Source organism: Falco rusticolus, chromosome 5 (assembly GCF_015220075.1).
Source record: "Falco rusticolus isolate bFalRus1 chromosome 5, bFalRus1.pri, whole genome shotgun sequence".
In the NCBI taxonomy this organism is placed as follows: domain Eukaryota; kingdom Metazoa; phylum Chordata; class Aves; order Falconiformes; family Falconidae; genus Falco; species Falco rusticolus.
In genome coordinates this window covers 65,480,661-65,505,699 of record NC_051191.1, presented here as the reverse complement: position 1 = coordinate 65,505,699, position 25,039 = coordinate 65,480,661, and positions in this window count along the sequence as shown.

Below are 25,039 nucleotides of genomic sequence, written 5' to 3'. Positions count from 1 at the left end.
GCTGGAATCCACTTCCCCCCCTTTCTGCTTATCTTCTGTTATTGCTAAAAGGTTCCTGTAAAAAGAAAGGTCTTGATCTGAACTCTGACTGTAGCCGGAGTTTTGATTCAATCTGACACCTCTGGCAAGGACAGTCACACAGCCAGGGACTTTCAGATGATTTCAGAAGGAATGAAGTATTCATTGCTGTTATAGCATCTCAGGTGAAAAAAAAAAAAAAAAAAAAAGCGCAAAAAGCAATTATTTTAATAAGCTTTTCACTCTTTTGGTGCCAAAGGTGAGGAACCATCAGCGGAGGATGAGATCAAGATGTCCCATGGCTCAGTATATCTGCTCAGCCTAGTGCAGGCTTCATTTCCACTGACTGCTTTCTTGACATGGCTAGCAGAAAAAAACCTGCAGAATCACATGTAAAGCATTGAAAACATCTTGGCACAAGCCAGTGTTTCACACAGTCACCCAGACATGCTGCATCTGGTCTGTTTTTAGCCAGGTTTAATATCGATAGATCTGTATGTAATTTTGAGGGTCTGAAATTGCTGCCCAATAGATTGCTTCTGGAACAGTTTCATAAGTAAATAATTTTACTGTCACTGCACACAGTTAGTGTATCATCAGCTGCCACTACAGACAACTTTTCATAGTTGACTAACAATATATCCAATACGTCTCAGTGATATTGGTTGTATTAAAGCCGCCTACCTGGTATAGCACAGCGCAATACGACAGGGCTCTGGAAAAAAAAAAAATCAGGGTTCTTGCTAGATAAAGTGTGCATGCAAGTATTGAAGATTATTCCAGCAAAAATCATTGCCAAACAAACAACTAGTTCCAATGCTGAAAAGGTCACTGGCAAATGAAATGTTCTTTAAAGGATTATGTAATTCCTCATATGGGTTTTAATACCAATTTAGTGCGCACTGCCTCCAGGTTCACAGAGCGTTAGATCAGATTTTCAAGTTAGTAATGGAGAGAGATCTATGTCACTTCTGCAGCCAGAAACCGCTTGAAGTAGAAAGCGGGAAAGCAACATGAAATGAATACAGTGGGCATTTATCTTCACAGAACCTGTGCTTTCAGCATAGCACATCAGAAAGCATTACATTCAGATTGTCCCCATCATACAACATAATAAATATCAAATTGACCTTTTGCATTCCTTGGACAGTTGCAGTGTTCTAAGGCATTGAAATAAATAAACAGATGCTCTCAAAAGATAGTAAGCGGCTGCCCTCTGTCTCTTCCGTAGGTAAAAAAGGACTTTCCTGTTAACACTTCATCTCCTATCACTTGGTAAAGGGTAGAAAAAGCAAAGATAGCATGTAGTACTTAATTAAGAGTCCTGACTACCAGCCAAATAGCTTGCTCGATCCAGAACTGTAGAATTTAACATTTGGTTTATGTTCCAGGTAGCACACAAAAGACTAGTGTGTCTCAAATTAGAAGAACTGGTTGCATAATTTATATGTAAAAAAAAAAAAAAAAATTGCTGCTGGGTATTTAATGGAAAATATTTAAAAGGTCATTTACAGAACTTGTTGCAGAGACTGTAAATGAAACTTTAGAATTTAAAAGAGAAACTTTTTCTTCCTTGCTGTAAATAATAATAACCTTGCTGGCTATATATTTGTTATTCTCAAAGTATGACTTGAACCTCAAACTTCTTATCTATGTATGTCAATCACCTGTTAGACACTCAGGAAGATCTTTACATAATTGTAAATTAAATTAGTGCTAAGCAGCAAAAGAGTACCTGGTATCTAAAACCACCTGTTTATAATCTTTCTCTTAAAACACTTTATTATTGCTCAAATGGATTGTCCTGTGTACTAAACATAAGTTTTGCATATATAATGTGAAGTTTTGGTACCCTACTGTGTTTTCTCTATCATCTTCCATCTGGCTTTTTGTAGAGGAATGAAGCTGGGTTAATTAGCATTGATAATATACAACTGTGGGCTGGCTTCAAGGGTGGTGGGTTGGCCGATGTAGATAAGGTGCAGCTGTGGCTGGTTAAGTGGTTGAGAACCAATGAAGGCAGAGCAGCTGAGGAAGAAGCAAGAGAAGAGAGAGCAGGCTCTGGATGAGGTGAGGAGAAGGCAGCAGAGGCACTGTATGAAGAGTATGCTGGTATGAGGTGGCAAAAGATCTTGTTGCAGCTTGATAGTCTGGAGAGTGCTGTGACAGCTTTTCCCTAGTTAATATCATGGATCTGTGTTCTCCAGTCACAGATTTCAGAAGAGTTTTATAATATACCTAACTTTTTCCCATCTTCTCTGCTACTTTGTACTAGTTCTGTATTCCAAGATGTTTGGATTCACTTGGTTTTCATTTTTCTTAGAATAATAGATCTTTTCCAATTTTTATAGTATCCGTCTCTCATCTTTTCCTTGGAAACACAGATCTAGACATGTAACACTTTGGTAATCTCTCCTTCAGTCAAAAAATTCCCTCTGACACTTGACAAAGGCTTTACACTCTTTCTCCTTGACCCGTGGTTACTTAGGTGCTTGGAAAGTATCTAATTAGGTACTTAAGTTGTATTAATATCTTATTTTTGTTCTTTAGGTTTTGCTTCCCCAAAACCTCCTTCCTTCTAACTTCTTTTTGTACTTATCCCATTGTCACATCTCCACTTTTCTTCCTCCCCAGGATCTGTGGCTCCAGCAACAGGGACTGCACAGTTTGGCAGCGTGGCTCTATAGTTTGAGAACTGCAGGCTATGAATATTCCTTCAGCACTGAGCGTTTTCCCTCTCTGCATTGCTGCACACCATGCATTGCAACCTGCACCTTCAGCTTTGACTTTGAAGACTATATTTAGCCATTGATCTGATTTACAACGCTTCTGAATGCCCCCCACTACCGCGGGCTTCAAAGTCACTCCCAGTGTAGCTGAGAACAACACGCTGGGACAGGGAACATCTAGATAACAAGTACGCAAATATTGCTTTTGTAGGCGTGCATCTCAGCAGCAGCTGCTGGGTTCTGAGTGCTTTGGAAAATCAAGGAGGCATGACACTACAGACTTCAAAGACTTGACTTGCCCTGTCCAGTTCTGAAACTCTAGGACTGCAAGTAAAACTTGTGGAATGCTGGGCGACTTGGGATTCTCATTGCTGTTCATACTATCAGTACGCACTGGCATTTCTTTCTCCTATTGATTGTAGTGCTTCCCGTTTGTTTGATTAGGAGGGCAAAAGCTGCTGAAGAGACCTGTACCACATAATTGTATAATGCTTCTAATGCTGCTTTAAAGGTCCCTTCAGGCACAAATCTAAGCCTTGATTCACTTGTTATCAGTCATTACTAGACAGTAAATTGAAAGGGAGTTTCATACTCTTCGGATGTAAAGCAAAGTTTAGCTTGTTAGAGTTCACAAGTCTGGGGAAACAAGACTTATATTATAAAATAGATTTCATTATAAACTAATTATTAATTAATTAATATTAAATTTTATTCTCTGGGGCTCAGAGCTTTGAACTGAAAGAAATCCAAATTTCTTTTTTCTCTGTTTTTCTGTTTTTTTGCACAGCTGGTTGCAGTGAAAATATCCCATTATGTACAAGAAAATGTGTTGAAATGTTTGCTTTTGTGTAGACCTTATGATTTTGGAATGCAAGTGATTCATAAATATTAATTTTTTTGTACAGTGACTCTGAGAGCCAAGAACTATTATTCCAATTTTGGGGGGCGGGGTGGTGGTGATAAGAAATGAGAGAACACATAACTTTCTACAGAACTGACAGAATGGCCAAACTAAAACTCTTTTGTGAGAATTTTTGTGAGTGTTTATATAGTGACTTTCAGATCAATATAATTAAAAAAAAAAAAAGAATTAAGACTGAAACACTAAAATTCTTTTTTGGGCATTTTAAATTACTATTTGTTTAATCAGGATACCTCTAAAATGTAGTTAATACTAATTGCATGCTTTCATAAAATACTTCCAACTATTACAATGAAAAATAAAACCAAAACTTATCTCTGTTCTCTTTGTGGTATATTGTTGCTATTGTACTACTCTTACATTATCTACAAATTACAGAAGTCCTGGGGCAAAACTTGTTATACTTTCATCAAGCTAAACATGCAAGAATGGCTTAATATTCTGGAAGTCCCCAGGTACAACTTCTATGCCATAGCAGAGGTTGGAAGTTATCTTTCTATCTCCAGCAATTATTAAAGTAGTCTAGAAAACCAGTTTAAAGATTGAACATTTAACTGCACATGGATAAAATCAGAGAAGCCAGATCCTTCCTAGGTGACAGGCTGTGAAGCGTGGCTGCAGAATTGCTGTTGGTATTGAGAATGAGATTTTTCAAGTGCTGTAATACTAGCTTAGAGAAACAGATGCCATTGGAATTTTAACCAAATGGCTGAAGAAATTATTTCAGAAATAAACATCAGCCTCTCCTGCTTGTTGTCTTTGGAAATGTCCAGAAATTAGTGATTCAGGCCTTATGACTGCTGTTCAAAGAATCTTATAAGAAAATGTCTATTTGTGAAGTATTTTCAGTCAGTCTGAGATCTTTTAACCCTACTTCCACACCTCTTTTCCTCTCACTTCCAGTATTTATGAGCTCTGCACAAATTTTATATGATGCTTCAAGAAAATTATGTGAAATATTTTATACAGAATTAGAAAAGAAGGGGTGATAAGGACAATAATGGCAGGTGACCCTCTGTTGTAGTTAAACCCTATCCAGCAACCAAGCCCCACAGACCCACTCACTCACTTCCCCCAGGTGGGATGGGGGAGAGAAGCGGAAGAGTAGAAGTGAGAGAACTTGTGGGTTGAGGTAAAGAAAAATTAATAAGCAAAGCAAAGACTGCTTGTGCAACCAAAGCAAAACAAGGAATTTATTCACCACTTCCCACCGGCAGGCAGGTGTTCAGCCATCGCCAGCAAAGCAGGAATCTATTGCACGTCATGGTTACTTGGGAAGACAAACACCATCTCTCTGAATGTCCCCTCCTTCTTCCCCCAGCTTTATACGCTGAGCATGACGTTGTTTGGTGTGCAATATCCCTTTGCTCAGCTGGGGTCAGCTGTCCCAGCTGTGTCCCCTCCCAGCTCCTTGTGCCCCCCCAGCCCGCTCGCTGGAGGGTGGGTGAGAGGCAGAAGAGCCCTTGGCTCTGTGCAAGCCCTGCTCAGCAGCAAGCCAAAACACCCCTGTGTTATCAACACTGTTTCCAGCACAAATCCAAAACACAGCCCCATCCTAGCTTCTATGAAGGAAATGAACTCTATCACAGCCAAAACCAGCACATCCTGAATGCAGGCAAGAACCAACAGAAAACACTGGAACAATTTGAAATGACCACGGACATCAATTGGTTCTGAAAACATCCAGGTAGTGAAGGACAGTGGCCAGATCTGGAGGGTCTGAGAAGATGTAGAGCTCACTTCTGAAAATACTGTTTGCCACCTCATCCCACATACAACAGGTGAAAGTCTATCGTTACACATGGGGAGACACATTCTCACCCCAAGGAATTTGAGCACCACTGTTTTCCTTCCCTGTCTTTTCCCTTTTGAGTCACTTTTATACCTACCTCAGATGTCATTAATTTATACTGAGTCACATTTCATTCCAAATATAAACTCTTCAGCAATGAAAGAGAGATCCAGAAATACTAAGATGACAAATACTTGCTAGTGTATCCTAGATTAGTCTTGATTATTTAATCTAAAAATATTCCTTTCCTGTGTTATATGTGTACTGCAATAGAACAGAACAGAATTACATGAATTACATTTTGCTGAGCATCTTTTATTCTATTCTCCAATGCATGTTTCTCTCAATACTGGCCTTCCAAAAATTTTTTCACTCTTTTTCTAAACGTAGCTTTTGACCTTTGCAGCAGTTCTGGATTCATGACTTTCATACCATACTGAGTGCCTCTCTTGTCCTGTAGGCAAAAATGTACCATGTAATATTCTCCTACTGTCCTGTCAAAAAGAGTCTCATCCTAAAGGACTTTAGTTTATAAGGTGTCTATCTCCTGTTCAATGACCCCTTGACATTTGTTACTAGCAATCACTAGTATATTTCTTTTTTAGGTGCTTTTTACTAAAAATCTTTAGCAAGTAGCATACCTAAGGTCTTGTAGGTACTTACTGGTCTCCTGTCATCATCCAACTTTCCTCCCGCTCTTTACAGTTTAACCTTGTACAGGTTTTCTCTTCTTCCTAATTTCCCTTCTATTCTCCTTACTCTGTTAATATAGTTGTCAGGATTTCGCTTTCTTTCATACTTAAATATTTTCTTGTCTGCCCTGTTGTAGTCTGTGCTAGAATCAAACTCTGGTTTATTTCCATTGCATTTTCCCCTGGGTCTTCTTTCTGCACCCAGACCATTTATGAAGGAAATGTCACAACTCATTTACTACATCTTTTCTGTCCTTTTTTCCCACTTAACAACTCTTCTCCCATTTAGTGGATTTTCTCAACCCAACCATCAATCACCTTGTCACTGTCTTCAAGAATTGCCCCACTGCAGCCAGCATTTTACTTGTTCCACAAGCAGTTCCTCTCAGGCTCCCAAGAGGAACTTGACCAAGGCGAGTGCCTTTGCATTGCTTTTGTCTTCCTTTTCTTAAACTATTAAATTTACCGATTAAAAAAAAAGATGTTTCTTGACTGCCTTTTCCTTAACACCTTTACTTGTTCAAATGACCTCACTGTGTAGTCTGTCTTCCTCATGCTCTTTTCATTTTCCCTTTTTACTGCTTTCACTATAGAAAAATGCTTCCTAGCATGTTTTTCCTCACAAATGCATTTTTGCCTTTTACCTCTGAGACATCCCTTTTCTACATCATTGCAGATGCAAGTGATCTATCTTCTAGGTTTATAATCTAGGTTTAATCTTTAATTTAGAGTACTTTTTAACACTGACATGTAAAACCTATTTTTAAATGTAGCAGATTCTTTTTCAGTGGTGGTGGAAGCTTGCAGAGCACTGCAAAGATACAGTTTTATTGTCCGTTTAAATTCTTAAAGCTTTGCCATCTTACAATTCAGTTGCTGCGGCATCATGTTGTCTGTTCCTGTCAAAGGCAGTTTTGCTCTGCCGGAGTGCATGTAGAAGGTTGCTGCTAAAGTCATTTTCCTAGTCCATCACTTTGACTTTCACAGTCTGCAATTGCTCTCCCTTTCTGTGTTCCATCAGAGTACTTTAACTTTCCAAGCTTTTCAGGTCTTACTGCAGTATCAAGTTGTCATTTCCCTCCCCCAGACGGCCTTTGAGGACAGCTTTCATCACACCCATGTTAAATTCTGAACTGCATACATTCAGGCATCAAGTGGGACCTCCACCTGTCTTTTACTTCCTATAACCTTCCACAGAAATCTGTGTTACTCCCTTTCAAGCCACCTCTTAAACCACCATTCTTCTTTGATAGAGTGCTCACAGAAGTGGGCATTGCTGGGGTTTTGGTGTACTGAGATCAGAAGCCAAGCACACCCACAAATGTTGCCTCACTGTTTTCCTTTACTCCTCCTATCTGTCTCCGTCCATCTGTTTTGTCATATAGTTTAATTCTGGTTCTCTGAGGACAAAACATGTTTGTATGTCCACAGCACCGCTACCTACAGCACTTGACACACTGGGATCCCAAACTGTGGCTAAAAGTCAAAGACAAAGGCCCCAGGATAATGCAAACAAATAAAAGTAGATGCAATTATTAGAAGATTTTCTCCAATATTTTATTGTTTGGGTTGAGGGTTTTTTTTCATTTTCTTGATGATGACAGTGTTCATGATTTTTTTAAAAAAAAATCTGTCTTGTCTTTTTGCTAGTAGTTTAGAAATGTTAGTGTTGGGGGTTTTGTCACAACAAACTAATCAACATTAAACTGTGTGCATGAATTCTGGCAGAATTTTTCCATCAACTGTTCATGAACATTTTCTCTAAAAAAGTCTGTAATGTGGTGACACAAGAAGTGTTAAAAGGACACGTTAGCATTCCTGCCAATAATGACAAGAGGGAGTTAATCCATATGTTGATAAGCCGTCAGTCAAAAGCAAACTAAAAAATAAATTCGTCTCTAGGCAAAAAATAAAAGGACATTCCTTGAATTTTTGTTTGTTTGCAGTCCTCCCCCATGACTCTGTGTGGCTAGTATGCATAAAAATAAATACCATGGGTCATGGTAGATATGTTATGGTCTACATGTTAAGAAGGTAAATTAAATTTGTCCCTCTTCTTTTGAAAGCTGTTTTTCTTATTGCACAGTAATATTAGGAAGCAGAGAGGACAATAGGTAGCTTGACGTCCTTTCTTCTGCCATTTTCCCAAAGCTTTCAGTGGAGATCCATATGCTTACTATGCTATTTGTATACACAGTTATTTTTCCTGTCCAAATGTCAGGGGCAGACAAGGAACCATGACAAGAATGTCAAACCAGCAGAGCAGCACTTTTAAGAACCAAACTTTCCTACTGGTTATATGAAATGTATTGGTGTTTTAAGCAACTGGGGTTTTTAAAATTTGTATTGCTTTATTTTATTTTATTTTATTTACATGTAATATCAAGCTTTGCATTTTTAGTTTTTCCAACATTTGCCATCTGTAGATTACTACTGCGTTCTCCTAAAATGCCTTACTGAACATCAAGGGACATAATCATGTCTTTAAAAGATTTGCTGAATTGAGAACGTAGCTTTATTCATGAAGAGTTGTGATAATCTTTCATCTCTGCGCCCCAGTTAACAAGGTATTTTGATAGAATTTTCTCCTGATATATAGTGTCAAAGCCCCTAATATTCCTAACCTCTGAAACAAGTTTTAGTCCAGATAATGAAAGTTAGTGCCTGTCATTTGTGTCTTTGAAAATGTCCCCTGAAGCCCAGCAATACAGTGGAGTGCAGTTTTGATACTGACTGCTCAGAAGAACAGTCAGTCAATGGTTTGACATTTTCTAATCTGGATGCATGAGATAAGTCAGTTAACGAAGCCCAGTGAGCTCACTATAATGGCAAATATCAAATAATTTTGTCTTTTTATATAACTGAGTGTGGTAAGAATTGGATCTGGTACTGTTACTCAGGTAACTTTGGAAAGTGCTATCTGCTTCACGTTAATTTGTATATATATATGAAGTTTCAAACTAATGTTCAACTCTGCTAATTCCACTGTGCAAAATTTTCCCTCTATCAGGCAGTGATAACTCGATCAGAGTGTTTAACCATTTGTACTTCCTAAAGGTCAGAAAAAAAAGTAGAGCCACTGCACAAAAAACCCTGATGGAATTACTTAGCCAGACCACTTTTGGTATGCATAAAAAATTTTCTCATTTATAAAAAATATCTTTTTGTATGAATTCTTTGCAGGCCTCTTTGGTCCTAAGAGTTCCTAAGCAGAAAGTAGGATTTGCTCTTGACAGAAAGTATGAACTGTTGCAATCTCCCTTCTTCCTCCCTCTCCCCATTCAAACTGTGCCTCTGTCTGACACTGATGGCCAGTAACCCAAACATATCAGTGGAAGATGTAATAAATCTTAAATTGGGAAGTTACAGATAGAATTATGGAATCATTTAGATGGAAAGGATCTTTAAGATCATCAAGTCCTACCATTGTGGTTACGTGTCATCTTAACCTTCTCAGTGGTGAGAGTTTTCCTTGTTGACTTTTAATGCATTAGGAGAAGCAAGAGAAATCCTGAACCCAATTCAGTGGCATACTTGCTCCCTGACTTCACTGTGGACAGATTTTTCTCTCTGAGACCTCCCTCTCAGGTTTCTCTGCAAAAGACTGTCCTATCTGTTTCCCCTTGTTTCAAGGAGGCCAATCCTCTCAAGCCATCAGCAGTAGCAGAAATAACCTCTAAGATCAACCAAGGAATTTTATGAACACCTACAGCTTTCCCTCTTTCTATTGTAGTCCTGATATTGATAGCAAACAAGATACATACCACTTACTGGGTGAAAGGCAGGACACTTGAATGTGTGTGTCATGGTTATGGTATCACAGGTAGCCTTTGACAGATAAACAAGTATGCAACAGGCAACAGATTAAAAAGTAACAAACAATACAGCCCTCTAACGGTAAAACTGAATGCTAACATTTCAAAGAATAAATAATAATTGTATGAGAGAAATATTTTTATAAATCATATAAAATGTAGCGCTCATAATCCCTTCTCTGGTACTACTGATACCAATTGGATTAAAGTAAAGAAGACATTAAATCCAGCTAGTGGACAATAATGAATCCCAAAGCACAGAAAAAAACCACGTAGCCCTGATCTTAAAGGCCAGCAGAACTGAAAGAAGCAGGAGAAACATGAAGGATGGAGCGCTTTCTCTGTGACTGCTCTCCATAAATGCACAGCTCACAAACTTGCACTGTGCTTTGGGGGCTCCTTTCCCTGGTTTCAAAAAAAAATATTGTCGCTCCACTGGGGACATTCTTCTTTCTGAAGCTACACTGGGATCTGACTTTGACCTGAATCCTACTGTTGAGTGCTGATGGTTGAGCCTAAAGCTGCTTTTGTCATTGACTGTACTTATGGTAATGCCCTACAGTTTCCAGGGCAGTGCTCCTGTGGTGCTATAAAAGCAGCAATTGAAACATGAATGCTAGAAAACACAGTTGCATTCAATTAATTAAAATGGGAGGTAGTTGGTTGCAGGAAGTACACTAGGAGAGGTTCCTGGTTCTATTCTTCACCCAGATCTCTGATCTGGTTTTTTGTCATGCATGCTCACTTTTTCCCTTGTGGAACAGTCCAAGGGTGGGAAGAAGCTATGTGAGGAACTAGCTGAAGATATGTACTAATAAAATGGTTTATGTGGAATTATTTCTGCTGTTATTCGGGGATAAATCCTCAGTTTTTCGGATATACTTCTCCCTGCAGAGTTTTCTGCTGTTTTTTTATTTCATGCCCTTTGCATGGGTCTGTCTCTAAATGAAGGTCTACAATCAGTAATGAAGTCCTGGCTGTCTAACAAACAAAACAAAGAGCCTCATCACTATCCCTCCAACTACATTCTGCTCTCATGCCCCCATAGCAGCCTCAGCAAGTCCGACAGGCTGACATGGAAATACAGGCTACTTCCTCTCTTACCTCATATTTATGAATGAGAAGTTTAATGTAATTTCTACGGTTATATTCAGATCTCCTTCTACCAGAAAGCTTACAGCTGTGTTATAGCTGGCCAACAGTGACAGCCAGTGTATCATGTAAAGATATTATGTGAACTAGATTAAAAAAACCATCATTTTTCTATCTTCCTAGATGTTATGGCACCTACATATCACATCACACAAATACACTGCAAGTTCTTCATAGCAAAGGCATTCCTTTCATTTGTGTTGATAGAATTAAGCCTTCACTGGTATGACTGGGTGCTACTACCATGCAGCTAAATACATGAATGAAGGGCTAAAGCTGCTTTTACAGCAAGCAGCAAATGAAGCTGTTTCAAATTTGGGCTATGTTTTACTACATACATATTTTCAGCTGAAGGTATAATTTGCTTTCTATATAATGTAAGCTGTTTCAGGGCTGATGTAGCCTCCAGGATACTTATTTAGGTTACTCTTTGAATCCAGACATTTGTGTAAACCCTGATTCTGTTATAATTAGAACCCACATAGACTCTCATAAGCATTACAGAAGCTCTTTAGTTAAACCATGACTTAATAAGATATACAATTTTGCATAGAACACAAGAGTTTCGGACTATTTTGCACATCTTCTAGAACAGGAAGAGATATCAAACAAGAATATCAGTCTACTTAGAAGCAACTCCAGGAATAACTCCATTAGAACTACATGAATGGCATTTCAGTGCATTTTTCAGCTATTCTGAGCTTGAAATATAAGACAGCCAGGCTTCTGGGAGAAAAAAAAAAAACAAAACCCACAACAAAAACCAACCACAACAACCAAAAACAAACCCCCAAAAACCAGCTATTATAAACATTTCTTCACTTTATAATTCAAAAGAAATTCAGGGCAAATATGTAATGTTTACATATGTGAGTGATACTAACAGTGACCCTGAAGACATGGAATTTGTCATACTTTCCCACTGTATGCCCCATATTATATACTACGGATTGCTTCTTTTTAGTCTCCTATTTCTGATAGGAAGGATTGTGTTTTCATTTAGAATATTTCAGCATGATTATGGATGTATCATCTGTGAGCAACTGTTACTAGGAAAACAGATTTTTTTTCTTTCATGTTTTCTGAAGCAGTTTAGCAGTTGCAAAGAAGATGAGGAGACTACATATTTATTACATGGATCATATCTGGAGAACTAGTGATTTGCATATCTATTATTTTTATTTAATATAGTTGATCTATAGGATAGAAGGGCCTCAATAAGACAACTTAAGTTTTCATGCTCTCAAGAATTTTTTTTCCGTTCATTTCAATCGTGAATGGCTGTTTTCCATGGATACTTAATACTGAAGTTCTCTCTATTGATTATATGTTAGTACCTCAAATACCTCACAGTCCTTTCTGTACTAGGGACTTACACAGAGCTCTACCTTCCAGTTTCCCTTTTCTTAAGTAACCAGAAACTTATGTTGAAAGTTAGTAATACTAAGTTCTCTTGACAGTAATAAAGCCAGCTTTAAATATCAGTTCAGATGGGATGTACTCCCTGGAAATGTCCATTTTACAGAGAACAGAGAACTTAAGATCTAAATTTAGACACTTCAATTAAGTGCTTTAAATGGGGTGAATCCAGGCTTAAATTCCTGAACTGTTGTTAAAGATGTTCTCCATTGCCATCTTTTGTTTCTTTTGAAAGCCTTCCTTTCAAAGGAAGAAAATTGTCTTGACACCATGAACAGTATGGTTTACAATACAGAACTTGAAAATCAATGTAATATAACTTAAGTTAAATTTGATTTTAGGATTCAGGACACTTGGGATGCCAAACAGACTTTTTTCACCTTTGTTTACGAACAAAGCAAATCTTTATGGGCAAGTTGTAACAGCTGAAAAGGTAAAAAGCCAACACCCTACCCCCACAACAAGTAAAGTTTAGATTATTAAAAGACAGAGTCAGCATTTCTGGCTGCTGATAGTCATTATGAATGTGCTGCTATGTTGTTTCCAAAAAAATTCCTCTCCTAGTTGATGATGCAGAAGCTTTTGCAGGAGGAACAGCACTTAGGAATGGGCTCTTCAGTCTCCTCATATCATCACACATTACACTGCAAGGGTCAGTCTTCCCTCACCTCATTTGTCTGGTTGTACAATGTCATTACAGGATCCACTCTGTAGTTCAGGAGGAGTAGGCAGATGAAGACATCATTTATTTCTCATCATGAAGACACATAATCATGTCTAACTTTTTGCATGAGTGCCTTTTGCAAGAGGAATGACAGACTATTGTTTTGACTAGTACTTTGTACGTACAGCCCTGGTTTGTGAGAGGTCCTCCTTTTTGCTGCCTGGCCTCACTAAGTCACATGAATCAATTCGGTCAAATATAATTTGTAGTTTGCATTTTTCACTGCAGAAAAGTATAATTTGCCAGACATATAACACTTCCCTCTTCTTTGCAAAGGTGAATCAAATAGACAAAGAGCATCCTGACACTTGACGGTCTCAAAATGTAAATGAAGCAGGAATGTATTTTTAATAACCTGTACTGACATTAGATAGAAAACACCTTTAATTTCCTTCACAGAGAAATATTTAATAGTCATTTTTCATGTGCTTTGGCATTTCTCTTAGAAAATTATTATTACAAATTGTGCTGCCATTTCTATGACTTGTAAAGGTGTTTTCTTTTGTTTGTTTTCTTTTGGCTTCACCTTTGCTCCTGTGTTCCCATTTCATTCTTTATATTTTAAAGAATACCACTAAGCAGCTGGAAGCTATATAAACATTGACTGCAATGAAAGCCATATCCCATTTTTATGGCATTTGAGAGACTATTTTCAGGAACCCAGCTGCATGGGTGGGCTGGAATACAAACACAGGAGACCTTCTTCCCACCACACCACACTGAGCTACAGAGGATGAGATACTTTATAAAGAGAAAATAAGGGGACATTGCATTGGGATGCCTTCTTGACAAAGTTCAGTACTCTGCACCAGTTTACCCCTTGGCCACAGAGGTAAAAGGAATTTGTTCACTCACTAAATACTGGGGACATGGAGAAATTCTTCCCAATGGAGGTTTTGGGGGGAGTCAGACCAGCTAGTGATGCCATGCGTGGAGACCAGCCTTCTCACAGCAGAAAGTGAAGACCTAGTGGCCACTACCTGATGGAATATCCTCTACATACAGGTAGGAAAGAAGCAGTAGCTGCTGCTGTGGCAGATTCAGCAAGTACTGGGGCAGCACAACTAGCTGTGGCTAGATCAGCAGCAATTTCCACAGAAACAGCATTCGGGAAATATTCTTCAGGAAATATTCTTCAGACTGACTATGAGAGAAATTCTGCTTCTGAAAGAGCAGTCTTAACTAGTTGGGTGAAGACTGTCAGATATGACATGGAAGGGCAGCTAACAAAAGCCTGGCTTTGGAAGCTCTGAAAGGTGATCTGAAGCATCACTTACAGACACATCTGAAGATCTCTTGCATTGTTGCTGTTTGCTGCACAGAAAATTGCTAGAAAGTAGGAGGGTTTACATGAAATGGAAATAATCTTTAGATCCCTAACTGAATGCCTGTTTATCCTGAGAACTTCCAGATGGGATATGGCAAAACAAAATACTTAAGGTACACCTAAGGAAATAGGAAGATTAAACTTCTTAATAAGGTAATATATTTAAAAGATATGCCCAGATCCTACCATTGACAGTACAAGTAAACTCCTTTCTGAGATTAGTAGGATAAAACTGATTAATCCTAATTGAGTTTCCAGCAGACGCAGTCTCCTTAATTGATCCTATGTGTAACAAAATACTTCACAGAATGAAATTATCACCTGTGTGTGCAAACAAGTTTAATACGACCAACTGCGCTTACTGAAATGCTTAATGCTTTGAAACTCGGAGGGTGCCACAGAATTAATTTTGTATGTAGACACTTAGGAAAATTTAAGGCAGTCCTCTTAAAAGCAAGTGAGAAAGGGTGGATCTTACTGTAGCTGAACCAAAGATTTCTCATATCCAGCAAAATAATGTATGTGATAATAGAAAAAAAATCCCACAGCTAAGGAAGCCAGCTGAGACCCTAAAATAGTACCTTGCAGTAGGGTTCACTAGAATTATTACACACAAGTGGAGACCAAATCCCAAACCAGCCCTCTGCTATTCATCGCTTTAGCCTTCTTTGTCATCAGGATGTCACAGACCCACTGCTATCAACACAGGTCCATGTAATGAACATTTTTCTCACCATGTTACAGATCTGTTGAATGAAGAACGAGTCTGATTCAATTCTAAGGAGGTGGAAATGAAAAGGGAAGGTGTGTAATTGAGTCTGAGGCACCTATCCTCACTCTGAGGGAGGAAAACATGCAAGAGGAAAAGCAAGGAGAATCTGGGGAACTGCACGCTGGTGAATCTAACCTCAGTTTTTGGGAAGACAATGGAGTAAATTCTTGTGGAAACCATTTGCAGGCACACGAAGGACAAGAAAGTGACTGGTACAAGCCAGGATGGATTTAGCAATAGAAAGTACAACTGATCAACTTGGTTTGTTTTCCAAGAGGACATGACTTGATCTATGGAAAGGAGACAGAACAGCAGATACTGTTTATCTTGAATCTAGCAATATTCTCGGCATGGTATTCCACGTTGCTAATCCAAAGAGGTATGTTTTGGATAGATGGTGTATAAGGTGAATGGAAAATTGCTGGATTGTTGGCCTGAAGGGCTAACGGAGAGAGGTTTTTGAACCAACTGGCAGCTGGGTACCAGTAGTGCTACTTGGTGGTTGACACAAGAACCAATACTGTTTAAATTCTTCATTAAGGACTGGCAGCATCGAATACCCACCCAATGGACTGGCAAACAAGCAAACTAGGTGGAGGAGTGGTTGATCTGCGGGAGAGTAGGGCTGCCATTCTGAGGGGCCTTCACAGGCTGGAGACATGGGTCAACCTCATGCATTTCAGCAAGGGTAAATCCAAGTCCTGCCCCAGGACTGTAATAACCCCATACAATACAATAAACTGGGGGCTGGCTAGCTAAAAAGATGTGATGGAGAAAAGGGGTTGGGAGTCCTGGTGGACAACAAGCTGAACAGCAATCACCAGTGTGCTTCTGTGGTGCAGGAAGGTGTAAACTGGATTTTATTAACAGGAGCATGGACAGCAGGTACAGGGAGAAATTATGACCTTCTCCTGGCTTGTGCAGCACACTTTTTATTCAACACATTACGGTGGTTAAAAGCTGTGGGGATATTAATAAAAATGTGACCCTAGATAAATAACAAAAGTGATTTTCCAATCTGATCACTCAATAGAAAAAGTACATTTGATTTTAACACTCTTCTTATTCATTTGTGAGATTCTATTATTTTGGTATTTGTGTTTCACAGGGAGACGACTGGTTAGAAGAGATTCTAACAAGGCAAAAGGGGGTTTTTGTCACAAAACTTCAGAATATAGGTCATAAGGCTCGTGTGTTCACACAGAAATTCAGGAAATTTGCAAACTTGGGTGCATCTGCTGTTTTGACTGGTGTCTGGGCAAGGAAATGGAAATCTCCTCTGACAGGAAAGCCTCTCAGCATGGACGTGAAAGGAGACATGAAAGCTGTCAAAACAAACCCCAGTTATATACACTTTATCTCTTTCAACACTATAAGGAAACGGTTCCTCTGAAAGTGTACATCTTTCCGAGGAATGCAATTGATCCATCTCCTACAACATGATCAGCTCCTGGGTCTCTAGATTGCATCTAACATTTAGTCTAGTTAGTAGCAAGGTTCATCAGTACTCTTACCATGGCCAGAGTCCCTGTTACAGTGGGTACTAACTTTTCCATTGCTATCTTCCTAAGGGAGTGGCTCAGCGATGAGTGATTTTCAGATACATAGCCTAGGAAACACTGGATTCTTTATACCTGATCCCACTAGTATCTTTTATACTACTTCCTTTCATGATATGTTGATTATATTCTCCTTCACTCATTTATCTCTGAACACTATATAAACGGGTTATAGCCATGGCTTTGTAGAGCACAAAGAAGCAACTGAAGTAGTCAGGAAACAGGATGAGATTCAGGTACGTGGACCTGAAAATATCAGCGAACAGCTTGGTATAGCAATCATCTACATTGATCTTGGTGAACGCTTTCTGTATCTATTAAATACCAATAGATTTTTCATAGTGTATGTTAATGAACTTAATGCTCTTCAGCATCAAAAGAAAGGGGAGTAGAAACAAAGCATTTCCATACACAGTAACTGACACCTCTCCATAACAAATGTTTAGTGGCAATTACCCGCAAAAGGCAATAGCAACAGCAATTCTATCCCATGACAAAGATGGCATGGGATAGTCTATATGACCAACAAAGACTTGGTTTAGCCTCATGTAATTCAGACGTCTAAGCAAAGGTTCTGCTCAGTAGAAGTTCCCTTCAAGGCTGTGCAGAGCTTTAGGGCTTGGTGGACTGAATCAATATTTTGCAGGTACCTCTCTTTTTGCATTGTCTATGGAGGAGGAATTTAAAGTCACACAGCTGATGAGTTCCATGCATAAATTTAACCAGAAGGAATTTGGCATAAAGTATAGTGTCTGAAAATTAGGTTATTTTAAATATATGCCCTTGTTACATGACTTTATTTTAATAACTTCTTTTGCACAACATTTATTTTAAATTACCTCACTGAACAAATACCCCAAATAAATCTGTCTTTGGAAAGGTGCAAATACTGGCACTCACTTTGTATCATGAAAAGAGAGTTATGGACTAAGGAGTGATCTCAGTTGAACTTGTTGGCATTTTGAACGCTTGACTGTTGTCATCCTCCATCTCCTAAATGGTGTAACACAAATGAAATTGAGCCACACTTAGAATGCCAATAGCGGTGTCATGGTAGATTTCCAACCTCAGGAAATACTAAGTAGCAAGAACTCCTAAATCCCATAGAGGAAGACAGGGCTTCTCTGTAGCACAAAATAATATTCACCTTTATCTATTTTATCTTTTCTTAATAAAAAAAAATAATAGAAAAGATTAATGGTTGTGAAAAATTCTAGCAGAATACATGGTCTGGACAGAAATTACATTTATTGAGCCAGTAGCCTCCAAACAGTGGTATTTATTATTCCTGCTTCCGACGTGTTATTGAGATGATTTTTCTGAAATGAAAATCATTAAATTGCCATTAGAAAAACCAGCAGCACAGAATAATAACCAGCAGCTAAGCTACTGGGTTCTGAATAAGGACTTCTAATTCTCCATAAGCTTTTCTCAGATTCCCCTTAATATGGCCAAAGACATTCGCAAATTGGAAAAGCTTCAGCCAACAGAACATGGCTTATGGGCTTAGTGTGAGGAGTCAGCACAGCTTCACAAAGCTCTCTCAAGGTGCTCTCAGCAGAGTCTCAAGTGACCAAAGACAGTGGCTTCTCACATGCTCTTGTCTTTAATAGGTAAATCCAATATTAGTTCATCATCCTTCTAAGAGTGTGACTCCTCTGGCAGCTGGATTTTTGAAGCCCAGGATTTCTGAAGCTAAGTGGATTTCTAGTGGAACCACATATAATAAAAGCTGCAAAAGTCTGAATGAGAAAAATGAATTTTTCACAGGCAAATAATTGACAATGAATTCTACAGACCGGTGGGTTTGTGAGCACAGGATATGTTGCATTTTGGAGGACTCTGAATGTCCTTGCAAAGACTAGCTTCAATTTAATGGCCGTGTAGCTCTATTGTCATGGGAACTGTTGTGCTGCTATTGTACAATTTATTTTTTCAGTCCAGATAAGGTATTATCCAGTAATGAAACCTGTTACACAGATATGGTCATTTATATTATAAATGGTGATAATAATTTCTGTCTGTGAGGTGCTTGTACATCATGCAAGGTATTGCACTCTCAGAGGATTAAGCATGTTCTCTGTTCCAAATCACTGGCCAACATAATTTATGACATAGGGATCCTTTTTACTCTATTCAGCATCTTCACACCCCTCTATCTATTTAGAAGACACTGGCATGTTTTCTTCTGTATAGCGTTCTTCCCTCCTCGTTTTTTTCTAATTTTTTTTGTCTTTTAATTTGCATCAATAATTTCAATCTAATTAAAAAAAGATGAAGAAAACCAGCCGGTGTGAAGGAAAAAAATCTAATGATATCCACAGAACAGAGTAATTGTGGATAAGTTTCTTTTTCTATGGAAATGATCTGGCATCAGATACCACCCTGAACTACCGCCTACTGTCTGGTGGGTTTGTGCTTTGTTTTAAAGCATTCGTTGTGGCAAACACAGTTTTTCATGCAAGGCCTTGATCCTGCTGAGAGTTGTCTTGACAATAAGATATCCTAAATTCCCTGTAGGGCAGGAAGCCAACCCCCTAAGCCAACAAAAGGAAAATGAGGGTGTGCATACAGTTATCGCTTGTACTCCCACTGTTTCGATGGAAAACTCCTGTGCTCCAAAGGCACAGACAAAATTGAATCAGCTGAGGAAGCAGGATGCAAGCTGGTTGGTAATTTGAACCACATATAAACCAATGTAATATCTTTTTGCGTCTACAAGTGCCTTGAAACAATAGCTCAGAGTGGGATCAACTACTGTTCTCATCTCTGTTTAAATGTACATAAACATAGGCACACAAAGACGTTGGTAACTGTAACCCTCTTCCTCTGTTCCTCTGCTAAGGGATGCAGTGCTCTGTGGCCAAAGGCTTAGCTCCAGTGCAGTCCAGCTGCAAAACACAGGGATAAATGTCAGAGCAAATTGTTTATTGTGAGAAAGAGATGTGAGGAAGTGCATGCAATCATGCAAGACAAAGAAGCTAAAACTGCAAACTCATAGCAGCTTGAGGACCTAAGAGGGAAAACACCAACGTGAAGACTTGGTGTATAAAACCCTAAAAGAAAAAAAACTGGGAGTCATAAGATAGCAAAAGAGTAATATCAGGGCTTGGCCTCTTCCACAGAGCAGTGGAGGCTGAGCCTTTGCCCCCTCCTTGACCACTGCCTGACCTACAAATAGTCAGGGCTCCTTATTAGGGGTTGTGAGCATATGAATGCTTAGAGTAATAGCTTGGTAAGTGTAGTTGTGGTGTGTATTAGCTAATAAATTACTTCTTTGGTCTTTTAAGCTATGTGAGTATGTGAGAAGCACTTGAGCATATGGTAAACGCTGCCTGAACAAAATGATCCAGGGAGAGCTGAAACAAGGATAATGAAAAGAACTTTGTAATTTGCAGTTTTATTTTTTTCCATTTCAAGGGAGTAGGCTTAGCCATTCATATGACCACAATTTAGAAAATCACTATCAGCTTCTGTTTTCTATACTAACCTCTGACCACTTACATGGGAATAGAAACCAACAGAGAAAAAGAAAACCAACCCTGTCAACTAAAAGACTTCAGTCTTTTATTTTGTATTATTTCCTACAGTATGACTCTAAAAAAAAAATATTAAAATATATAATGGCAATTTGGCAACTCTTCTTCCACCATATTTGCAACCTTCTATATTTCTGCCATGTTCTTCATTATCCTTTCCTGGGACTAAAACTCTTAAACTTGATATAGAGCTCACAGATTCTAACATGGAAGTGTGTAGTCTATGGAGAAGCAGGGGAAATACAAATGTAATGATACCTGCAAAAGTGTTCTTCCAGTCAGTGGGGGGAAATGTGTGAATTAATGAGTCTTGCTGGTTATCTTTGAAAAGCCCACAAAATTTAAGACAATAAAAATTTCTTCAGCATAATTTCTACCTTTATGTACTTAAACGAATCATGAGAGTAACAAACCCAAACATCATTTAACCATCAGAAGCCCTTCAGAAAGATGACAGCTAAACTCTGAGATAATTTTTACATTTAAAATTCAGGCTCTTTTCATTATAAAAGCATTTGGTTTATTTATATTTTTGCTCAGAAAGGAGAAAGATGGCAGAGGGAGGCAGAGGTGGGAGACAAAAGCAAAAAGTCATTTTGTTGGATGAACCTTTGAAAGCTCTTAGGCTGAGTTGTGGAAGACAATAGAAAATGCTGCTTTGGTTATAAAATGTAAAGCATATTTTGTGTCCTTCAGTAGTAGAAAATACAGCAGAGAGGATGTGCTTTGGGATAAAATTGTATACTATCTGCTTGAAGTGCAGGCCATATGAATGGAAATATTAAAATGTAATAATATCTCTATTGAAAAGTCAGATGAGAGAAAACCTGTCTGCTGCTATTTTGTTCTCAGATCTTTATGTGGTCTGACATTTCTAGCCAGACTAGCGGGAAGCAGCTGCACAGCACTGGGAGCTACACTAACAAAGATTGCTCTCCTGTAGAGCTGAGCCATCAGGACAAGCTTCTTAACATTTCTGGCATGAAACCCAGACCTTTGCTAAGATTCCTCTAGAGCCTAGACACAGAAGAAGCTGACACCATGCAGACTTCCTTTAAGCAGTTTTGAGATATGCTGTGCTCTCCTGCGTTTGGGCTTCACACTGTAAACCATGCACTTAACATCTTTGATTTTAACACCTCTGCTACTTCATCCAGGGTTGAAACATCCTGACCTCTGATAACGGGTTTCACATCTCACCTCAGCACCTCTTCTTTCCTCTTTCATGTCCCCTCTGTGCCCAGAAGCCTTTCAAATTCTGCCTGCAAATTATCATGAAACCTGTGTTTATGTTAGAGCTGGCCAGAACCACAAATGCATCTTTGTGAACCGTGTGATAAAAAGATACCTAGCAGTTTAACTACTATGATTTCATTCACCTCACAGCAGAAGGCATGCTATAGGATGAATGCTGGGACCTGATACAATCCCTTTGAACATGCAGTGGATAAAATATAGATCAAGAAACAGAGAATGCATGGGAGAATCACCTCACTCCGAAGAAGCCCACACCAGCATGGAGAAAGCATAGCAGCCCCTGTTTTTCACAATCATCTCACCTGTATGTGTGTAGGGTGTGACAAGGTTCAAGGGAGTCTCTCTATATTTGGCTGATACCCAGAAGTAATTTCAGTACATTAGTTCTGTTAGTAGTTAGGGTAACTTAACCTCACAGACAGCATCCCAGTAACAGAAGAGCTTTACGTGATCCTTGTGAATTCCCCCTGACTGGTGCAATGTGCTTTTCAATGACAAAACCCAATTTGATCCTACAAAGACTGCCTTTTTTGCATGACTCCAGCACTGTAGGTCTTATGTACTTTAACACAAACATTTCTGAAGTAGGAGCCTTGTAGAAATGAACGGAGAAGTCCACTTTAGTTCCATTCCTGGGTTTGGATCTTCCTATTCCTCCACAAAAATAACTCTAGTGAATTACATGAGAAAGCTGTCCCTTGCAAGCCAAGAAATACAGTTCAAACTGTTTGTTTCATGAAGCTAAAGGTATCAACACAATAGCATTCTCATATCACTGGCAGGTAAGACACAATTATGTAATTTTGAGATTTAAAGCAGATCTGGAATAAGATAATAAGTTTGCTTCCCTTAGAAATGATTCCAGGGGTTTTAAAGCAAGAACTGAATGTAAAGTTCGAGGGTTTTTTTCACTAATATAATATTCTGCATCACTCCTCATTGTCAGATGAATATTTTGTAAAATATTGTTTCTCCAGACAGTGTGATACCCTGAGACTGTTTTAAGACGCTTTGTAGTCAGATTTTTAGATAAAGATGTACAGAGAAAACACTTTTTGAAAACAACACACTATAAATTTTAAATCAATATTTTCCTTGATTGCACGTCTACCCAGGAGAAAAGTTCTAGTTCATTTACAAGCTATTAGGTTCAAACTAGAAATGACTGGATAAAATTCAGTGAGTCAGATGAAGAGATAAGTCAGAATAGATAATGTTTATGGCTTAAAATCTATTCAACTGTTTAGAAGGAAAAAAAAAAAAAGTAATCTAGATTGATTTGTAACATGGAGTTGTTTGCTTTGGTTATTTTGAAGGGAAAGACAGAAAGCTCAAGTCTAGAAATACATACTTCCCTGAGAGATCTGTTTGGTTTATCAAACTGTTAGTGCATATTGTTGAGGGCCAAAAATAGGAGCTGAAAACTTGGGCACTGATTCAGCAAGGTACTTAAAATGAGCTCAGCCTTAAAATTGCTTTAATCACAGACAACGTTTCTGGTGCTACTGCCCAATTTTAGAAAGCAAATTTAGCACTAATGAAAAGACGCCAGAATGAAACAAGTAAAGGCTGTCATCTCTTTCTGTACGGAAAAAAATGACAGGGGAAGTAGAAAGTCAAGCTTTTTTAAGCCTTTCCTGCCTGCCCCATCCCCATTACCCCTCCCCCCATATGTTTAAACTTAATTTTATTCCTGATGCAGTCCTTGAGATGCTTAGCAACAATTTCAGTTAGCACCAACAAAGGCAATGCTATATTGACACACATTCAAACTAGTAATGTAAAAGGTAGTTTGTAGCTCTAGCCAGTCCTGTTAACTAGCCAGTCCCCTTAACAGTTCATCATCTTTTTTACCTCTTTCACCGCTTGAACTTGTTATCCATGGTTCCCACATTAGCAACACCTCAGCACGATGTCTGCTACCTTTTCTCTCACTCAGAACATGTCAGGATATTTGCCTGACTGACAGGTTTAATTATGAGTAGCTGGAGCATGATAGTATCAAGGGCACAAAGGTGACAAAGAGAAATGAGGTTTGGGGTGGATTATTGGAGGCCTTAGGTATCCTTGTAAGCCTCCAAAGGTGTTAGGCTGTGAAACAAATGTCTTCTTGGTAGAAATTTTTCAGAAGAGGTGTTCTGGTTTCTTAACCTGGGAACTGTTTTCATAAATAATGCGTAGTTCAACTGAGACATAAACTTTTATTCCCCCACAGTCCCCTGTTCTTGGCATTGATAAACTTCTCATCAGTACCGAGTATCACTGTCTCTCTAACGCAACATTGAAAATTCTTCTTCATGTTGTAAAATGGGAAAGAACTTTGGTGGGGGTTGGTTTTATGTGTTATTTTCAGGGCACATTTTCTACAGTGTCTTGCTGTAGCAAACAAGAAGCTTGCAACCTACAGCAAGATCTTACCAGATTTTCATTAAGACATCCTCTGCGCTTCATGCACCAACAGGACGGGACTGAGATTCACGCTGTACTTCCCGCATGGGACATGAGGTTGCCCTGAATTACAGTTCCTAACCCAAAACAGTGCAGAATTTCTATAGTCTCCTCAGAAACCAGTTCCTACAAGAAGGGTTCAGGGATGGGTGAGGATAGGAATGAGAGCCAAACCCAGCTCTTCTCTCCCAGCATATGTCTCTAAGTGTGGCTGGAAGATGTGTAGGGAAGAACATGGCATCAAAGCAAGGGGAGAGCAGTTCCTGGATATCTGCCTTGTTTGCAGAAATGATTAGTTACAGGATTTAGATGAATTTGTCTAACTTTTGAATGTGCTAATACTTTTTTTCCCTCATGATGTTCTAGATAAATACATTCCAAAATTGCCAATGCAGCATTTGAAAAAGAACTTTCAGGTGTTTAGGTTTGGAGATAAGAGCACCCCTAGCTCTTCTGCTCTGTGTTGTAACTCCCTTCAGCTGTTTCTTTCCAAGCTGAAAAGTCCTAATCTGTTTAGCCTCTCTTCATGTCTCATCATACATGTTGTCCTTCTCTGCACCTTTTTTATTCCTGCTATATCCTTCTTCAGTAACTACACTAGGTGTTCAATATACAGAATGCTAACATTTTACACATTGGCTCTAAGATATTTTCCAAGCATTGTGCCTGATCATGATTATATATTTTTTTAAACTTATCCCTATGTGGGTATTTATGTATTTGCTTTCCTCTCTGCATGTATATTACCTTGCATTTGTTAACATTGAATTTCATTTCTCATTTCATGTCTCTGTAACTCAGTGTCATACGTTGTCTGGCAAAACTTTAGGTACACTTAATATTTACTGTGATGACTAATTTTGTGTCAGCAGCA